Source organism: Octopus bimaculoides, chromosome 5 (assembly GCF_001194135.2).
Source record: "Octopus bimaculoides isolate UCB-OBI-ISO-001 chromosome 5, ASM119413v2, whole genome shotgun sequence".
In the NCBI taxonomy this organism is placed as follows: Eukaryota; Metazoa; Mollusca; class Cephalopoda; order Octopoda; family Octopodidae; genus Octopus; species Octopus bimaculoides.
In genome coordinates, this window is record NC_068985.1 from 106,294,683 (window position 1) to 106,315,790 (window position 21,108).

At 37.3% G+C, this 21,108-nt stretch overlaps 1 protein-coding gene and 1 long non-coding RNA gene across 2 annotated transcripts in view; both read left to right on the forward strand.

Annotated features, from left to right (window-relative positions):
- Positions 1–27: 27 nt before the first annotated feature.
- LOC128247822 (uncharacterized) lies at positions 28–3,968 on the forward strand. The gene is made up of 2 exons (XR_008264143.1): positions 28–2,942; positions 3,087–3,968. It is a non-coding gene; the product is annotated as an uncharacterized LOC128247822 (long non-coding RNA).
- A 5,311-nt stretch (positions 3,969–9,279) lies between these two features.
- The window catches only part of LOC128247821 (uncharacterized), a 97,051-nt gene continuing 85,222 nt past the window's right edge, over positions 9,280–21,108 (forward strand). Inside the window, exon 1 of the mRNA XM_052967898.1 lies at positions 9,280–9,788. The gene's annotated coding sequence lies outside the window, so the exon portion shown is untranslated. The remainder of the gene's footprint in view (positions 9,789–21,108) is intronic.

The window sequence follows — 21,108 nt, forward strand, 5'->3', positions numbered from 1 at the left end:
AATTTCATCTTTGGTGCCATATTCTTGAAAATAATGTCTTTCAGTTATTTATTTAACTGCAGCAAGCAACTTGAAATGTAAGAACATCAATTAATTGAAAGGAAAAGTAAGTAATAAGCATGAGGACATACAACTATTATATGTAACAATTGCAGACACACACACACACACACGTGTGTGTTGGAAAGTGCAGCACATAACTCAGTAGTACATTCTATGATTATTAATTCAATGTCTACAAGAAGGGCATTCAACTGTAGAAGATCTGCCATGACAAATTCTGTCTGGCCCATTTGAGCATGGAAAAGTGGTCATTAAAATAATGCTGATGTCAGCTTACTCATGATGTGAGCCTTGGGCAAAAGAAAACATTAGAAGTAGACTATTACAAAATGAAGTTGCCAATTCCTGACCTGCATAGTGTACATTACATAAAACTCTGTCTGAATCAATTTGCCTAACTATATTAGTACCTCAAGTAGAAACTGCTCATGACTAAAAACAGAAGGAATGCTGTGCAATTAATGAGAGGTTTTGTTAGCTCATAGTGTTGGCTATATGTCCAGTAGACTCAGAGAAGATGAATTGTTGGAAGACCTGATTCAATCTCACTTTGAATCAAGGTCCTTCCATCTATCCATCCATCTTCTCCACCTACTATTCCTGGAAGAGTCATGGGGGTAGAGTCCTCAGGCCTTGATAGTGTCCTATCAGAAGCAAGCAGCATTACACTTTCCTGCTAGATTCTCAAACATGACCAATGGAGACTGGATATTATCTGGTCAGCTTACTCATGGTCTACTCTTAGATTCTTTCAGTTAAGCCAACCAGTAGGAGACCTAACTTGTAATCTTTTCCTGTGGCATTCTGACCACATGTCCATAGTACCAGTGCTATGACCTTTCAATGTGGAAAAGTAGCAGCTCACTCTGGAGAAACTATCCAATCTCTGAGCTATGTATCCTGCCAAGTAACGTTATTCCAGAGATCCTGTGACAAGCTGGTGAAACTAACAGAAATATTGTTTTCAAATTTTGGCACACAAATACACACACACACACACACACACATATATATATATATATACACAATGGCTTCATTCAGTTTCCGTCTACCAAATCCACACAAGGCTTTGGTCAGCCTGAGGCTATAGTAGAAGACACTGGCCCAAGGTGCCATGCAGTGGAACTGAACCCAGAACCATGTGGTTGGTAAGCAAGGTTCTTACCACACAGCCACTCCTGCACACATATATGTGCTACCGTTTTAGGATGCCTTTTTTTAATAGTGAAACAAACAAAAATAGTCACTGGTAATAATTTCAAATTTTTTGGCACAAGGCCAGCAAGTTTAGGGAAGGAGGCAAGTTGATTACATTGATCCCCAGTGCTCAACTGTTCCTTATTTTATTGACCCTGAAAGGATGAAAAGGTAAAGTTAATCGCAGCAGAATTTGAACTCAGAACGTAAAGACAGACGAAATGCCACTTAGCGTCTTGCCAGGCACGCTAACAATTCTGCCAGCTCACTGTTTTAAAATAGTCACAAATAATCATCATCATCATCATCATCATCGTTTAACGTCCGCTTTCCATGCTAGCATGGGTTGGACGATTTGTAATATTAATATTAATATTAATTGTTAGATTGACCCATTGAGCTGTATTCAAGTCCATCATTCAGTGCATGTTTAATGGTACACTCAGACATATTAAACACTTATATGGCCGCAGCTCTGAGCTGAAACTTTAAAAAAAAAATTTTTTAAAAAAACTTTAAAAAAAAAATATATATGTGTGTATGTAAAATATATACACAGCATTATTGATCCCAGGGTTGTTTACTGTTAACAAGAGAGTGGAGCAGATGAACAGGTGTTTTTTGTTTCCTTTCCTTTGATTCCAGTTTTTATTGGTTTCTGATAAATAGATCAGTACATTATAATTGCAGGTTATTGAGCTATATTTAGTATTATATACAACAGCGAGTAATATTAAGAGAACTTCAATGGCAGTGTTCTGGAGAAAAATGAGGAATATAGTCGGTTATTGATCAATTTGGTATGTTAGTAGGTGATAATGAGACATCACAGTGGGTGATATCAATAGAAATAAGGACATTAAAGAATGCTAAACAGATGAATATACATTGAACAATATGTAATATTGATGGATAATTTAGTCCAGCATGGATCACTATTTGAGTAGTGAATAGCAATTAGTAGTATCGTAGGAAACTGGCAAATGTTATAGACTGAGACAAGGATTTTGTCTGTCAATGAAACTATTTGAAGTCATATTTTCTGACAATTGGTCCTTAAAACATATATATATATATATATATATATATAATAGAAATAGTTGATATGGAGGAAAGAGTATATTGGAAACTTTATCACAAGAATCGTTTTGACACATCCTGCATGATCATTGTGATAAATAAAGTTTCCACTATACTCTATCTTCCGTATCCATTGTTTCTACTAAACTCAATGGGCGCCTGAGGAATTCCTGATGTAGATCCAGCAATGATTGTGCAATTACTGTGGACAGCACCAGGTAGCCATAAGCAGTGAATGTGCTCTGCTGGCATACTCCTAGGGAACATACCCAAAACACAGTTTAAATTTTAAATTTAAATCTAAACTTGAATTATAACTATATACATCCATTATATATATATCTGTAAAAATATGTGACACTTATTTGGTAGCCATGATAAAACTCTGAGTTTCGGATGCTGGGGTGGAAGCCCACGCCAACATCTCTTCAGTTATCCGTATCCGGCCATTGAAAATTCCTGTGAAAAAATATATATATATATATATATATTATTGCAGAAAAGGAGAAATAATTTGCTAAGCTAATTTGATGAAGATGCCTGACAGAAATGAACATATTGGAAGGAAAACCAAAATACAAGTAGTAATCCTACAAAGAAAGGTAAGTTTGATGAAAAAATAAATAGAAATTTAAAGTTTGGTTCCATCAACTCTGTAACATCACTGTAACATTCAGTTTTGTTTACATAATTATTTTGGACCTTGCTATTTAGTTTTAATCTTTACATATTTGATATTGTTGCAGATGGATGCTGAGAGCTCCACAAAGAAGTGCTGATTTCAAAGTAAATAGAACCTGTGGAAGTGGGAGACCCAAGAAGACATGGAATAAAGTACTGAAGAACAACCTCAGGATACTGTACCCTTCAGGCAAGAGGACAAAGGACCAAGATGCCTGGTGCCTTGCTGTACTCAAGAAGACCTGTACTCCACAGCAGAAGTGTTAAAAAAAGACCAGCAGAACCTAGAACTGCAGATGGCTTCCACAGATGTTGCCTTAGGACCAAACTGAATTCCTCAGCATGAACCCACATCATGATAGTAGAAGTCAGGAAAAGGCCAGGCTGAGTAACCTGCAGGACACCATTGTTGTGAGACAGAGGAAGATGCTCAGCCATATGTTATACATACCAGAGACCAGAGAAAGCCTCTCTTGAGTGGAAAACAGAGAGAAGGTGAAGCAGACCTGGCAGATTTGGGCCTGACCTAGGGAAAGGTTCATGACAAAGCTTATAATTGTACTGGATAGGGACCATTTGTTGTCTGGTGCTCCACAAAGAATGGAAGGATCTAAGACTAAAGTCTTTTAGAATATCAAGATATTAATGGGACTTAACAAAGCAGGTATGTAAACACATTTAATAGTTTTTGTCTGTGTGAGACATTGCCAGGAGAATGTTGAAGAGTGATCTCAGTCAGCTCTGTTTGAACAGGCCCATGTGACAGGTGTGAGATATTCATTTGGTCGTTTTTTGTCTGAGCTTCATTTGGTCGTTTTTTGTCTGAGCTTCATTTGGTCAACTCTAGTTGTAAACATCTCATTTTGACTGTAAATGCTTCCTAACACTTTGGAGCTTCAAAATACGATCCTATTTTTAAAAATAAAGGAGAATTTGATTGATTAAAATTTGTTGTTTCATCGAGCTAATTATAAGTGCTTAAGTTCCTTTCCTTAACTTGCAGATTGTGTATATGCATGTATATAGGTAGATACATACAACACTCGTGCAAGGTAAAAAACCTTGCAAGGTAAATAACTCTTACAGTGCCCTGATCCGTTTCTTTATGATTTGCCCAAACATTTAGTCAGGAGTGACAGGTGACAGAATCTTATGTTATTCGATGGTTCATGTTCTGACATGACCTCTGCACTGTGTTTCTAGTGAAGAACATTAAACACTGGAACATCCCAGTCCACAGTGAATGTCATTTACAAATAATTACTGGCCTTTGTAATATTAACATAGCTATTTAGTGAACATAAGTTTTTCTTATGAAAATAATTTTGTAAATGTGATAATGCTCGTAACGTATTGTCCATTAGCAGCAGCTGTTTCGCCTCATATCAGACCTCATCTAAAACAGACCAATAATAATAATAATTTCTACTCTAGGCACAATGTCTGAAATTTTGGGGGAGGGGACTAGTTGATTACATCGACCCCAGTGTTCCATTGGTATTTAATTTATCTACCCCATAAGGATGAAAGGTAAAGTTGGTCTCAGCAGACTTTGAACTCAGAATGTAAAGACAGATGAAATGCCGCAAAGCATTTTGTCTAGCATGCTAATGATTCTGCCAGCTCGCTGCCTTAAAAATATTAACAATAACAGTAATAATCCATTTTACTATAAGCGCAAGGCCTGAAATTTGGGGCAGGGGGAGGTTAGTTGATTTCATTGATATCAGTGCTCAACTGGTGTGTATTTTATCAACCTTGAAAGCATGAAAGGTGAAGTCAACCCCAGCAGAATTTGAACTCAGAATATAAAGAGCCTGAAGAAATGCCACTAAGCATTTTGTCTCATGTGCTAAAGATTCTGCTAGCTTTCTGCCTTAATGGTTTCAAATTTTGGCACAAGGCCAGCAACTTTAGGGAGAGGTAATAAGTTGATTACATCATCTCCAGTGCCCAACTGGTACTTGCCTTGTCAACCCTGAAAAGATGAAAGGCAAAGTTGACCTCAGCAGAATTTGAACTCAGAATGTAAAGAGCCAAAACAAAAGCCACTAAGCATTCTTCCAGCTCACCACCTTAATAATAATAATAACAAGAGCATCCAGGGAGTGCAAACCTCCACCAAAGCAACACCAATGTCCTCTCAACGATTAGCCAGAGATGATTTTTAAAATGTGAATATCTGAAATAAACTTGACTGCTCTCACAAATGAGAATACTAAAAATGAACCCAACCTCTCTCAAAAATTAAGTAAAAAAACAGGAAAAATAATCCAGAATCTTTGTCCAGTACCAGATCTATCCCAAAATCTAATCAGTTTGTGCCAGTCACGAGGCCAAACATACCTGAAAGTTTCATCTAAATCTACCCAGTGGTTCTTGAGATATCTTGTCCACAGACAAACAAACACAACTGAAAACAATATCTCTGCCTTTGCAAAGGCAGAGGTACTAATCATTTCTGCTATAGGCACAAAGCTTGAACTTTGTAGGAGGCTAGTTGATGACATTGACCCTGAAAGGATGAAAGACAAAGTCTACCTTGGTGGAATTTGAACTCAAAGCATAAGGTCAGACAAAATGACGCTAAGCATTTTGCCCGGTGTACTAACAATTCTGCCAGTTTGCCGCCTTAATAATAATTATAATAATGATAATGAGCTTATTGTATACATTGCTCAGATGCATCACAACTGGTTGGAAAAGGGTAAAAAAGGGTTTAGAAAGCAGCAATAAATCAAAGAAAGACAGCAATGGTAGTTAAAAGTACATGCACAGTAGACATACCAAAATACAAAGACAGAAAAGTGAACTGTAAAAGAGCCGTGAAGAAGAAAAGGTGCATAGGCACATCAGAAATAGTGTTGGCAACTTTCAAGAAGCATGGAATTTTTGAAGGATGCTAACTACTAGTGTGGGTAGTTTATTCCATGGTTTGATAATTCTGAGCTTGAGAAAATATTTCTGAGAATCAGGTGTGCAGTTCTGTTCTTTTTATATATTTTATAAGCATGTTGATAAGTGATAGAGACATTGAATTAATAATCATAACCAAAGTTGTTAGATAATATATAGGTAAATACATACAACATTCATGCAGGTAAAAAAAGTTGCAAGGGAAATAACTCCTGCAGTGCCCTGATCCGTTTCTTTATTATTTGTCCAAACATTTAGTTAGCAGTGACAGGTGACAGAATCTTATGTTATTCGATGGTTCATGTTCTGGCATGACCTCTGCACTGTGTTTCTAGTCAAGAAATACCAAAATACAAACACAGAAAAGTGAGCAGTAAAAGAGTCATGAAGAAGAAAAGGTGCATAGGCCTCATCAGAAATAGTGTTAGTAAGAACAGAGCTGCACACCGGATTCTCAGAAATATTTTTTGAAACTCAGAATTATCAAACCATGGAATAAACTACCGAAACAAGTAGTTAGCTGTCTAGACAATGCATCCTTCAAAAATTCCATGCTTCTTGAAAGTTACCAACACTATTTCTGTGTTTCTAGTCAAGATATATAAAGTTGTTGCTAGATAATCTTGTGAGCTCTAATGAAATCAGGCACAAAGCACCTTACAATGCTTCCAGCTATAGGCACAAGTCCTGAGATTTAATGGGAATGAGGCTAATCGATTACATCGACTCCAGGGTCGATGTACCCCAACTGGTACATCAGTGACCTCAAAAGGATAAAAGGCAAAAATCAGCCTCAGCAGAATTTGAACTCAATGTAAAGACAAAATGCTTCTCTTTTATGCAAAAGAGAAGTAGGGTGTAATTTGAGACAGATTTGGTTACTACTACTAGCAAGTCTAACGGTTATGTAGTGGTCCCCACATTGGCTAATACAAACATAAAACAGTAAGGTGTGATTTGTATGTGAGTTGGCAGCTATTTTTAGCAGGTTGAGCTACCCCATAGAAGTTTCCTTTTTGGTTACTGGCACAAAGCCACTTCTCTCAATACTACTCCTCCCTCAGTTGTGGATTCTTTGTCTTTGTCTTGCATATTACTTGATGGCTTCACTGGTTCTGGTGCCATGTAAAAAGCACCCAGTACACTCTGTAAAGCCACGGAAGCCATACCAAAGCAGACAGAAGAGCTTAGCACAACCCCCCTGGCTACTCAGCTCCTGTCTAACTGTCCAACTTACGCCAGCATGGAAAATGAATGTTAAATAATGATGGTGATGATGATAAACAATAAAGTACGGTTTGAGGGAGATTTGACTGCTGTTTCTACCATTATTGCATGAATTCAGACAAAATCTTTTGCTTGCAAATGACTAAAGAGTGAAGTGATTGAAAGGGAAAAATGATCAGTTTTTTGTCAAACATTAAAAAGAAAAATCAAATACATTGCTGTTTGGCCATCAATATACATGTTATAGAAAACTTTCTTGTGATTTGGCAAATAACATAGATGTAGGCACAGGTGTGGTAAGAAACTTGCTTCCCAACCATGTGGTCTTGGGTTCAGTCCCTCTGCATAGCATAGCACCTTCGGTAAGTATCTTCCACTGTAAACCTGGGCTGACCAAAGCCTTATGAGTGGATTTGGTAGACAGAAACTGAAAGAAGCTTGTTATATATATAAATGAGTAACAGTAGAGGTACAGGTGTTACTCCATTAAGGCCATTTCTAACGACTCCTTTAATTGATTAATGAAAGCATTACATCATTGTAAAGAAACCATTTTCATTAACCAATTAAAGGAGTCATTAGAAGCAGCCATAATGGATTGGCACCTGTACGTCTATTGTTAATCATATTTTATTCACCTCTCTCGGAATCTGCCCTTCGTAAATATTATGGACCATATCTTATCTATAAAAGGCAGATTTTCTCTGTATGTGTGTATGTTTAAAATTCATACATTTACACAATTCCAAATTTCTTGGATGAAAGAATCGGAATTAATATTCTAAATACAATAAGTTAGGTCACAGCGTCATTTTTTCAGTCAAAATAACTCCCAATTACGAATAAAATCCATAAAACTACATACAAAATCACTTCTCCCCTCTAAAACAATCTACTTAACTCTTTCTACTCCTCTTACAAATCGTTTCAATTGCTACTTTCTCTTATGAACGTTTATGAACAATCCAAGAAAAAAGACAAAGAAATGAAGGAAAAAGAGTGAGAGTCAAATAAACAGACACACTACCAATCATACGTAAATACACACATATCTACACATATATATGTACCTATGGTTACCAATGAATTCATTCTAATTGGCGGGAATTATAAGTTATTTCTAACTCCGTCCTTCACCATAACAATAAAAAAAAAATAGCGACACATCTTTTTCAAATACGATCGACAAACATTTATTCCCGACAAACTGAGTTTTTTTTTTAATCTTTTCGTAAATCTTGAGATTAACACCTGCATGATTACCAACCTAACCCTAACCCTGACCCTAAAACCCCAACCCTAACACTGTAGTGAAAATCGTGTGGGTGTTAATCTGAAAATTTACCAATCTTTTTTGAAAAACACATTTACTTACTACCATTTCTTTATTTAGTGTGTGTGTCATATGAAGAGAGGAGAAGAGGGGAGTCAGATGAAGAGGGGAAGGGAGTTGAGCCTATGTGGCACAAAGAAGCGAAGAGAGAAGATTAATTCTATATATCTATATATGTGGTTGTGCTTGTGTATTTGTCCCCCACCACTATTTGACAATTGGTGTTGGTTTGTTTACATGTCTGTAACTTAGTAGGTCGGCAAAAATAGACTGATAGAATAAGCAGCAGATTTAAAAATAAGTGCTGGGTCAATTTGTTTGACTAAACCCCTTCAATGTGGTGCCCCAGCATGGCCACATTCCAAAGCCTGAAACAAGTAAATGATAAAAGATATGATTTTGTGGATGGTCATTTTGTAGTTTCTAAATAAAAGAGCAGACACACAGAGGCAACTATCTCTCTCTCTCTATATATATATATTTACATATATTACACGTTTAATACATATTGTAGCCAGTACATGCATAAATATTCATCATAGATAAATACACTGTGTTATTTACACAATATAGACATTTGTAATACATGTAACACACACACCAGTAGAAGAATGTGTATGAATGAGGTAAGCACAAATGTTGGTAACTCATGACCTTCTACAAAGATTCTTCAGTATTTTTTCTCTCATACATTTTGATTAAATTATTCCAAAGTTAAAACTATGTAGGTCACACTCTATAAATACCTGATAAACCACTCCTTAAACAAAAAAACCTTTTGTTGTTTGTTCAGTAATAAAACAGCTTCTATCTTCTGTGTAAATGGAAAGTTGGGGTGATACAGTAGAGTAGGTGGTAGGTTCATGACAACACAGTTTCATTTGCAGATTTAGACTGCATCACTTACCTTGTTAATGCCTATGGTAAAGATATGATGAATAAACCAACTTCCGGTTTTCCCATTCCCACGCCTAACAAAATGATTTCTAATTTAGGCACAAGGCCAACAAATTTGAAAGGTGGATATTAGTCAATACCATCGACCCCAGTACTGATGAACTGGAAGGAAAGGGCTGTGATGTCAACAAGGAGCGCCACCGGAACAGGAAGGGGGAGAGAGGAAGTGAGGGAAGCAAGACCAGGATTGCCCTCTTTCAGCCTGGGGCAGTCATGGTGAACGGATGTGAGTGGAGTGAGCTAGCAGGGATTGGTAGTAGCAGTTGCTAACACTAGGTGAGACAGGTAGGGCATGTGTTTGGACTTAACACAGCTGGACAGCCAACAACGAGAGGTAGGTGAACCATATTTTATTCCCCGCATTACAGTTCCATGCCAATATCTTGGTTCTGGTGGGTTTTTACATTCAATATGTTCCCAAGATTTTGTGCTAAGTTCAAGACAATAAGATTCATGTAAATTGTACCTTCTGTACCACCACAGACGTATATGTAATTGTCAGTTGGCAGCATGCCTTCGGGGGCTTGACCTACACTTCACCCCCTCCCCAAGCTGCACAAAGGCAGACCCTCTCTCTCTTCCGCAGGGTAGCTATGAACAACATGCAGCTACATCAAGAGATGAGCAAACAGGGCAAACTGGGGAGACAAAGTGGGAGAGGGGATGGTGGCAATGATGCAGGAGATCCCAGAGAGGGCAAGAGCAGAAGATGGCAGATTTCGACATGGAGTGAAGTGAGGAGGTGATTTTTAAGATCAGGTGGGGATGAGATGAACTGGAAGGAAAGGGCTGTGATGTCAACACTCAAGGGGCTCTGCTGGAACAGGAAGTGGGAGAGAGGAAGTGAGGGAAGCAAGACCAGGGTCATCCTCTTTCAGCCTAGGGCAGTCGTGGTGAACGGATGCAAGTAGAGCAAGCTAGCAGGGATTGGTAGTAGCAGCTGCTAACATTAAGTGAGTTGGGTAGGACACGTGTTTGGACTTAACACAGCTGAACAGCCAATGAGAAGTGGATGAACTGTATTTTATTCCCTGCATTACAGTTCCCCCCGTACCACAAGTAGTAGACTGGTACTTTATTTTATCGACCCCAGAAGGATGAAGAGCAAAACTGATCCTAGCAGGGTTTGAATTCACAATGTATAGCTAGGACAAATACTGCAAAGCATTGGACAAACCACATCTCTAAAGTTGTCAAGAAGACTGAGGGTGTCTTAGCATCACTCAGAGAGACTTTTGTCAGCTGCTCTCCAGTTATATATTTAAAGTTGTATATGGCCATGCTACGTCCACACTGAGTGTGCATCACCACTCTGGAACTGCTATCTTGCTCAGCATATCAATTTCCAAGAAATAGTTCAGAAACGTACAACCAGACCAATACCCACTGTCAGGCAACTACCATACTCTGAACATCTTGCTTCCTTGGTCATGGACACACTAAAGCTCCAGTCTCTGGCAACTGACTTGGTAGACACCCACAAGATTATCCACTATTTTTCCAACAACTTTGAGCATCTTTTTGAATTCCAACCCATGCCAGCATGGAAAACAGACGTTAAATGATGATGATGATGATGATGATGATGATGATGATGATAACACTCATGGACATGCTTACAAAATCAATAAAACAACACAGCATCCATGACTTTCAGAAACATTTTTTCACACTCAGAATTGTTGAAGCATGGCATAAACTACCTGCATCAGTGGTTAGCTGTTGAGACTCTACAGCCTTTGAAACTTCCATGCTTCTTGAAATTTACCAATAGTACACTTGAACCCCCACCACTCTGTGTTTTTTTAAAGAATTATTCATGGTTCAGTTCCTTTGTATATCCTATGTACTGTTCATGCAGTTTTGGTTACTTTTTCTGATGAGTTGCAGTGTATCTAAGCACTATTATTTTTTTATAACATTTTATCAATTCTATCAGCTCATCATTGCTATCCCTAACAAAATAAAACACTTTTGTGCCAGGTGAATAAGAAACCTTATTCTGCAAGAGTGTGTGTGTGTGTGGGGGGGGGGTGCATGCACACACATGTGTGTGCATGTTATTGTGGATTGTTCATTGAAATATGGTTGTAGTCACATGGAATCCTTTCCCTCAACTGAATAGCCAGTTTGTTTCATCAAACTAGTAACCATTCTAAAAAGTTTCGATCATGTGCAAGCATCCACAAAAATTTAGCGTAATATCTAATAGCATCCTGAAAAATGTATTAGTTTCATTTCTTTCATTATTCATAAATTGTGTCTCACATAATTTACAACCTTTGTTCTTGTATCAGCTGTCAAAATCATCACCACCACCACCACCATCTTCTTTTAATTCCCATCCTTATGAAATAAGTTTGAAATATCATTCAAAGCTTGAGGGACTGATTCAGCATTTTGTTTGCTATCAATATACAAATCACTGCGTAGGGCGGTGAGATGACAGAATTGTTAGCAGTGGGTGAAATGCTTAGCAGCATTTCGTTCATCTTTATGTTCTGAGTTCAAATTCTTTCAGGGTTGATAAAGTATCAGTTAAGCACTGGGATCAATTTAATCGACTAGTCCTCTCTCTCAAAATCGCTGCTTTTGTGCCAAAATTTGAAACAAATATATATGTTATTGTTTAGTTGATTTACACGCATTTGTATACCCTGTTCACCTTTAAGAATTACAGCTGTATTATTTCCTGCTTGAGATGATCATTTCTCTTGTGATATCAAATAGAGCAGCAGTTTCATTTGGCACTGCCATTGTTGTTCATCATTTCTTCTGCAATTATGCCAGCAAGAGCTGCAATTTCATATGATATAGTTATTGGTGATTACATTCTGTAAACCAAACAATCAAAGCAGATGAACTAAGAAATTTTCCTGAATAAAGGATTGTTCAATAAAAATTTATGGCTTAAATATACATTAATAGAATTGTTACTTAAAGGCGGCGAGCTGGCAGAAACGATAGCATGCCGGCCGAAATGCTTAGCGGTATTTCGTTAGCCGTTACGTTCTGAGTTCAAATTCCGCCGAGGTCGACTTTGCCTTTCATCCTTTCGGGGTCGATTAAATAAGTACCAGTTATATACTGGGGCCCATATAATCGACTTAATCCGTTTGTATGTCCTTGTTTGTCCCCTCTGTGTGTAGCCCTTTGTGGGCAGTAAAGAAATAAGAATTGTTACTTAATGAGTATGCTTTTGAACCCCTTTCACACTTGTAACAATTCTTTCAGCAATTCCAATGATTTTGGATGGTATAGAAGTGTTTTTAAGATTTATATAAAAGTGGCTGTGTGGTAAATAGCTTGCTTACCAACCACATGGTTCTGGGTTCAGTCACACTGCGTGGCACCTTGGGCAAGTGTCTTCTACTATAGCCTCGGGCTGACCAAAGCCTTGTAGGTGGATTTGGTAGACGGAAACTGAAAGAAGCCCATCGTATATATGTATATATATATGTGTGTGTGTGTGTGTATATGTTTGTGTGTCTGTGTTTGTCCCCCCAACATCGCTTGACAACCGATGCTGGTGTGTTTACGTCCCCGTAACTTAGCGGTTTGGCAAAAGAGACCGATAGAATAAGTACTAGGCTTACAAAGAATAAGTCCTGGGGTCAATTTGTTTGAGTAAAGGCGGTGCTCCATCATGGCAACAGTCAAATGACTGAAACAAGTAAAAGAGTAAAAGAGTAATCTTATCAAATCATATACACAAATCATTATTACAACTTTCATGAATATCATCAGACCGATGTACCTATTATTTCTGCAAAACATAGGTCTAGCATATTTTCATTGAATCTGCTGGAACATATTAAAAATAAATATGCAAATCATCATTTCAAACTTAACAGTACACAGTAATCATCTCATCATTATCACCACCATCACTGTCATCATCATTTAACATCCATTTTCCATGCTGGCATGGGTTAGATGGTTTGACAGGAGCTGACAAACCAGAGAACTGCAACAGGCTCTAGTTGTCTGTTTTGATGTGTTTTCTACAGCTGGATTCCCTTCCTAACAACAACTACTTTACAGAGAGTACTGGGTGCTTTTTATGTGGCACCAGCACAGATGCTTTTTATGTGGTGCCAGCACAGGTGGTTTTTATGTTGCACCAGCAGTTGCTGAAAAGAAAAATGGAAGAGATGGTCATACATATATTACAGAGAATAAAGTAAATCTCAAATGCAGGATAGCTGTGAACACAGCTTAGAAGATCAGGTAAATACCCTTAGAAGATGGAAAAAAGTGGCCAGAAAGCCACTACACAGAATTGAACTCTGTACCTCTCAAATTCCAGCTGAGCACTCTGTACCATTAAGTGATCCCAAATAATGAATACCATCTTTTATAATGTTAAATGATAACTTTCGAAATGTGAGAACACTTTTTATAAACAAACTTAAACGCACCAAGTAAGTTGGTATTTTACAGGAAATAAAGTAAATCTTGAATGCAGAACAACTGTGAAAACAGCTTAAAAGATAGAGTAAATACCCCTACAAGACAGAAGAAAGTGGTTAGCAAGCCACTACATAGAACTGAACTCTGTACCCTTCTCTCTGTGTTGTACTGCATGCGTACAATCTGCCAGGCTCTTGTTTTCAGTGCATTCTTTGATATTGTCAATCCACAAACAACTTTGATAGTCTCCTTTACAAAATGAACACCCCATATTATACACACACATGTGTGTGTGTGTGTGTGTGTGTGTGTGTGTGTGTGTGTGTGTGTGTGTGTGTGTGTATATATCATCATCATCGTTTAACATCCATTTTCCATGCTGGCATGGGTTGAATGGTTTGACTGGGGACTGACAAGCCAGAAGGCCGCACCAGGTTCCAATCTGATCTGGCAATGTTTCTACAGCTAGCATGGAGAAGGGAGGCTGGCTGACACAGCTTGGCACAAGTGATGTTGCAACTCATTTCTACAGCTGAGTGAACTGGAGCAGCATGAAATAAAGTGTTTTGCTCAAGAACACAACACACAGCTCAGTCCAGGAATTGAACTCACTACCTCATGATTGTGAGCTCAACACTCTAGCCACTGAGTCATGTGCCTTGAATACTGTAAAGTAGGTGTAAATATGGCCATCATACTTACTTCAGAATCTTTAGTTTTTATTGTAGTTGCAAAAAATTGCTACCAAGTCTGTGATATCTGGGGCATAGACTGAAAGTTCATTGTTATTAACCAGCAATATTCTTGCCATGTCATGCAGTGTTTGTCCAAATATATTCATAGTCACTCATGATCCTTTCTCTCAAAGATGCTTTTTCAAACTGAATAACGAAGCTGTTTTAACAAACTAGTATCCATCTAGAATTGTTTCTATCATACAGAAAATAATACATGCAATAATGTTAGTACAGCAATGACAATACATTTAGAATATCAGCCTCATTTTGATTCCGAAATGGAACAGCTTCACCTCATTCTCAAAGCCATCATTCTGTCAGATTAAGTTGGAAGAATTGTTAGCATGGCAAAAAAAAAAAAAAAAAAATTGCTTGGCAGCATTTCTTCTGGCTTTATATTCACAGTTCAAATTCTGCCGAGGTAGACTTTGCCTTTTATCCTTATAGGATTGATAAAATAAATACTAGTTGAGCACTGGGGCTGATGTAACTGACTAGCCCCACCACAAATTTCAGGCCTTGTGCCTAAAAGAAAAGATACAAACAGCATAATACATGTACAATAAACATATATGTAGATACCTATGATAAATATTAAAAAATTAGTAGACATTTAAAAAAAAGCTGTGTATAGGGCATAGATACAAACAACATAGGAAGTGAACCCATATACACACCTAACAAACGCAGATACAGTAACTTCAGAGATGGCTGCAACCATATCAACAACACGACTAACAACAATGGCAACAACAGCAACAATATCAACAACATAACTAACAACAATGACAACAACAACAACATCTACCATGATGGCAGCAGTATGGGTAAACGCACAAATGCAGTGAATTACAAGAATGGTACATAAAGTCGGGTTCAAGGGCAGCAGCAGCAATGGGGTAGGGGACAGGGTTGAGGGGAGGGTCATAGTGCTACTTTGACACCAACAGCTGGTACCTTGGGTGTTTTAAGAGGAGTTCACACTCTTGTAATCATTCAGGCCAGGTTTTCAATTTGAGGATACCTTCCTCACTCTTATCAGACTCAGAGGCCCCATAGAGAGCCATTAGTACCGCTTTCCCTCCTGATAACCTAAACAAATATTTACATCATTCTCTTCTACTTTGAGATTCTGCACTTTTTGTATGAATCCTTTGCAACCAATTCTCACTTTCTTTTGCATGCTGTTGCTTTGCCTTCAGTTATTTAAGCAAAAGCCTTTAAATGCCTATCACAAGACAAACCCTCAAAGCCTATGACCTCTGTCTACTTCTTATCTCTTGAAGAAGCAAGTTTCTGTCATAGTGACCCAGTGAAGTTCGATTATGTCAGCATATTCTTTCTTCTCTACATCAATGACCTACTTGCTTATTCATAAGCACTCCCACTACTATGTACATAGTACAAGTCAGTACTCTTATGAACTGCACACACACACACACACAAGCAAGCAACCTAATTGACTAATATCAAATGTCTACAGAACAGAGACTGTGAAAACTTTCTTCATGACAGCATAATTTCTTTTAACATCATAAAGACACAACCATTACACTTACCAAGGGAACTAGATGTGTTCTTCAACCTTTCTAGTCATGAATAACACACAACTAAAACACCCTCAAATCATTCAAATTCTAGATAAGCCCCATTATTTCCTGATTAACTCAATGACTATTTCACATATATAATCTTGGCAAAAATGCATCTCAAAAACTCTTTTCATATTAATCAAAGAAAAAAAATAGGGAATTTTAAAATTAGTCATAGGAAGAATAGCAGTATCTTTTGCAGGCTTTCCCAGACTGAGGAGTTTGAGTCAGTTGATGTATAATTTGGATATCTATAGATTAATATTTGCAAGCAAAACATGGATAGAGAGAAGTTCTGAAGAAGGACTTATGGAAATGTTTATTGCAAGGTTTGGGATGTACAACACAGTTGTGATGAGGATATAGGAAAGGGGTTAGATCTCCATGTGAGGCAAGGAAATGTAGTAAGCTGGTTTAGAGGAGCAGAGGTTGGTGTAGTAGTGATAGAAAAGACAAAGAGAAGAAGCTGTGTTTGTAAGCTAGAGTTGCAGTGTGATGGTGCTTAAATTATTGTAAACCATTTGGATGGCATTCTTTGGGATGTAGTCTGGGATGTATATATACATGTATTTAGTAGCAGCAGTCTCTAATATACAAAAGCAGTACTCCAATGTGACTCTTCGATGTCAGCAACTGGGGAGCTGACTGCTGACCGGAACCGTGAACTGACCGGAACGGCGAGCTGACTGGAAGAGGAAGAAGGGCTGAGGGAGCCTCGATCAGGATTTCGTGCCCTTTTCAAACGGGGTTGTTGTGAGGAGAGGATGTGCCAAGCAATCGTCTAGGTGTTGCGAGAAGCAGCTGCTATTTCTAGTGTTCTTCGGGTCGGGCCAGCCGCAAAGATCGGATACCGCAGGACAGACTCATGCAAAGGAAGGAAACCGAGGTAAGCTGATTACTTCTACTCGCACGCATACACCACAGTTCAGAAACTGATCAAGGTTGATGTTTATTCTGACTGTAATGAGAAAGCCAAAGCCTTAGGATGCATTCCTTGTGTTGCAATTTTTGCATAGGAGAATGTTTTGTTAGAAATGTTAGCAAGTAGAGTGTCAATGTACTGAAGGAAGACAACTGAATTTTGGGATACAGAAGAGCCAAAATAGTGTGAGTTGGAGAGTACTTTGTTGTATATGCTGCAGTGATGTGGTCTAACAGGAAGCTTCTGATATGAAAACAAAAAGTGAGATGGGTGTAGGCTGAGTTTATGACAAGAATTCTAAATAACAAAAAAAAAAGAAAAGAAAAAAGAGAATTTATTTAACAACTTTCCACAAATTCACTGTAATGACAAATTTGTTGTCTTGTTGAAGAAGACAGATTTATTTGTGTTTAAATAACCTTGATAACAGTTTTTCTCCACCTTTATTTGCTTTCTATAATTTCCATTATGAAGTGAAGATATAAGGATATTTTATCTAGTTTTTAAACAGTAAAATTTCATTAATAAAGATAACAATGTAAATCACAAAGTACTTTAAAGGTTATTGAAAACTTTAAAAAAAATTCTATTTTATTTTTTTCTAAGCTGGGACTAATCCTTTTGTTAACATATTTCTATTGAAATAAACTTCATACATGGACTTTGTTTCAAGTAATTTTGAAGATAATGAAGAATTTAGTAAAATAACTTTTTTTTTTATCAAGCAAGTGTTAGAACAAAAATTAACATGAAATTTTGATGGAAGGTTTTAATTTAGATCATTTTAAAACATAAAGACCCAGGGGCAGTCATAGGTAGTTTGGTATCAAAGGGTGAATATATAAAGAGGAGTTAATTAACTAAATAGTCAAATACTGAACAAAATGCTTTTTGTTTATGTTATGGGTTTAAACCCATTGAAGTCAAATAAGTACTAGGGTGATTTTATTCTTGCCCCAAATTTTATAGCCTTGTAAATATGTTAGGAATCCTTATTTGGTAATAGAGAACTTTAAGAAATTGCATTGTTAATATATATCATGTTTATGATAATTATATGTAAGTCAGCAATAGTAAGTATATGGTAATCTTCAGATGCGACTCACTGTTATCCAAGCAGCACATCACAAAACTGATTGTTATACTGAATTTGTAGTCAATTGTTAGCATTCTCCAATTGTATGCATGCAAAAATGTATGTAACACAACATTAGCATAATAATGACATAACCAACCAGTTAGACAGATACATTGTGCAGACATTGACTGGGTATATTTACATATTAATAATCATAGCATGCCTAAAAAACGAACACGACAACCTCCCTCTTCTTTTCAGGCACTGAATAACATCTCTCCTCCCCAAGCCTCACCCCACATTCCTTTCCCAGTTTTCAGAGTTGTCAGTCAATGTAGGTCTAGTGAAATTGTAGAGATGCTTGAAAAGAGACGTGTCGATGTATGCTGCATACAAGAGGTAAGATGGAGAGGAGCTTCAGCTAGGGTTCTCACAGGCAAGGAACATAGGTACAAAATCTTCTGGCAAAGTAACATGGATGGATTGGGGGTGTAGGCATACTCCTTGCGGAGAAATGAGTAGATAAAGTCATAGAGATTGTCAGGGTATACGATAGAGTGCTTAAGCTCAGGCTAGTCCTGCAGAACAGCAACAGCTACAATTATCTCTGCCTACGCCCCACAAGCGAGCCTACCAAATGATCGGAAGAACCATTTTTATGATACTGTTCTACAGGCTACCTCAAAGACGGAGGTTGTAAGCTCATCTAAAAACATCAAATTGTTTTGAAAAAATTGATTAGAACAGCCAAATATCAATTCTCAGCATGGAAGATTTTGCTAATAGATTCTGTCCCAATCTTTCAACTCACCATGACAATCACATAAGCTCCACTTTAAATCTTTCTCCAATTTCTCTATCATGTGTATGACTAACATCTGCAACAAGCCTTTCATTTTGAGACTTTATTCCTGCTGCTACAATTTCAAAAGCATCAACAGTAAGATTTGTTTCACACTCACAGTAAAGGATGTTGCCAAAACAGAGTATTGAGATAAAAAGTTCTTTAATTTTCTTAATCCTTTAGCATTTAAACTGGCCAAAATATTATACCTGTTTTATGTTCAAACCAGACAGATCTGGACTCTTACACCTACCCTATAATGTAAATCTAAAAATAAACAATCACATCATCTCAAAATGTCACAACTTTGAGATAATGCATGATTAATACAGAACAATTGAAAAACTAAGCATTATATTGGACAGAATAATCTGAATGCTAAAGGGTTAAGCCTATTCTTGATGCATCAAGACATTCCTTTCCACTAAAAGAACTGCACGATGCCTGCAAGTTTTGGTATAAACTGGAGATAATAGTTTATCAACATCAAACATTCCTTAATTTCTTCTTTTGATTTAGCAACATTAATCCATTGGATCTTGTCTGTTAGAATATATGACTGTTCATCCAACCTTAGAAATAATCATTACTAGGAAATATATGGGGGGATGTATGATCAATGCATTTATTTGGGTTAATTCAAATAAAGGCATTAATCCTTTTAATGGGTTAATCCATATAATTGCATTGACTCCTTTAAGTCTCGCAATAACTGCATTTACTTGATTCTTCAATTTATTTTGGGTTGCTTTAGCAATGGATATAAAATCCTAATAAATATGTCAATAATTTTCTTCAATATAGACCAGTATGTCTCAAAGAGAGGTGCACAAACTACTGATAGGGTGTGGCAAAATGTTGGTGGGTTGAGCATGACTTGAGAATGAAGCGTAAGTAACAAGCAAGGAAAATTTGTAATGAACTTTTAACTGAAACTTCTTTTGTATATATGAATATGTCAGCCAACTCTTACAGCTACTGGCACAACCTGTTTGATAAGGAGAATGGTTTTTGTTGGATACCCCGCAGAACATAAAACAAAACCTATCAAAAGGCAGATGAACTTAGATGAGTTAGCATCCATCCAACAGCAAATGTCTGCGTGTATTTACACATGATCAAGGAGTAAACCTCAATGATAACTTGCTGTGAGTGGCAGACCTCTAGTCTTTACTTAGACATCTGTCTTGGAGAAGGAAAACACTGATGCAACACTTGAGACTTGGTTTGCACCAAGTGATGTAGACTAGTTCTTTCTTTTCGAGCAACTGCATTTATTGTTTAGAGCAGTGGGCTCGGCCCTGTGCAAGGTCTTTCTTCACTTTAAAAATAGTGCAAGTATTATAAAAATAAATGCACTCGGCATGTGCTGTAAAGCAGTTGGCATCAGGAAGTGTACCCAGTCATAGAAACCATACCAGCACAGACACAAGAGCATGATGCAGTCCTTGAGTCCATCAAATGGTGTCAAACAGACCAACCTATGTCAGTATGGGACATGGACGTTAAATGATGATGATATGTATATGAGTGTGAAAACAATACACACAAAAGAGAACTGTTTCTCCATATCGAACATGTCACCATAAATAGTATAGACCACATGCATGCATACCAAAATGCATGCAACATCAATATAACAATATTACAAACCGTGTAGACAGATACACTGAGTAGATGTTGACCAGATACGTTTTCACATTTAATAATAGGTAGAAAACATTAAAAAAGTCAAGTACTTAAAATACTATAAATATAATAACATATAAACCCAGCAGGCGATGAATCGGTAAAGTCGTTAGAGCGTTTGACAAAATGCCATGCGAGACACGTTCCAGTTCTTTGCTCAGTTAGTGTGTCAAAATACTTAGACATATTCGAGTTATGTTGATTTAAAAACTTTCTATTGTGTAATTCATACAGGTATGCAGTGTTACCACTAAACTGTGTATGGGTAGACACACACTTTACAACTTGCGAACAAACGGAAAATTTGCGCTTGTGCGCGCACACACGTTTCAGAAGGAAATGATGTGCGCATTTTCTTTTCTTTTTTTTTTTTTTTTTT